Raw genomic sequence first — 803 nt, 5'->3', positions numbered from 1 at the left:
GTGTGACCAGGCTGAACCCTCATGAGATGACTTTTCTCAGGGAATATGTAGCTGTCCTACAGCCACTTGCTCAATCCATTGATCTTCTACAGGGGGAGTAAAAGTGCTATCTGGGGTTCCTCATTCCAACAATCTTAAGCCTCAAATCTAAGCTCTCTGAGAAAATGCCACAGGTGACGTACACAGCACACATCATTACTGCAGTCATTGATGCACTTGATAGTCGCTTTGGTGCCATGCTGAGCAGCCATGATGCAAAAATGCCAACGACTACCATGCCAAAATTCTGCATGTGTTGGCTTCCTGTTGAGAAGAAAGAGGTTATGTGCAAAACAATGGTTCAGGAGGCAACCTCTTTGGAAAATAGGGAACCTCCTGCAGCTGCAACAAACACTATCTCTGAGACTGATGGATCAGATGAGGATTTTTTTGTGTTTGGGAAGACAAACAGGACTGAAAAAAGCACAGCAGAGGAAGAGGTTCGGAGGTTCCTTGATGATACTGTTAAGACCATGGAATCCCTGAATGCATTTCCTTTGGTTAAGCAGCTCTTCATGAAGTACAATACTACACTGCCTTCCAGTGCTCCAGTCGAACGCCTTTTCAGTTATGGTGGAAATGTACTTACCTCATCTCGTAGCAGAATGTCTGATGACCACATGGAGCAAGTCCTCCTCCTTCGTTATAACAGAAGGTTTTGCCCAAAGCTTGGTTTTGATTGAATGTAGGACTACAGTTGGGCTGCACATTTCCAGTCTTAGGGTTTTACAAATGGTGCCTACCTCCTACACACTAAACTGCAA

The sequence above is a fragment of the Seriola lalandi genome, unplaced genomic scaffold (assembly GCF_002814215.2).
Source record: "Seriola lalandi dorsalis isolate HSWRI2012SDOR001 ecotype SW California unplaced genomic scaffold, Sedor1 jcf7180002053963, whole genome shotgun sequence".
NCBI lineage: Eukaryota > Metazoa > Chordata > Actinopteri > Carangiformes > Carangidae > Seriola > Seriola lalandi.
The sequence above is the reverse complement of the archived record's forward strand: the minus strand, read 5'-3'. Positions refer to the sequence as shown.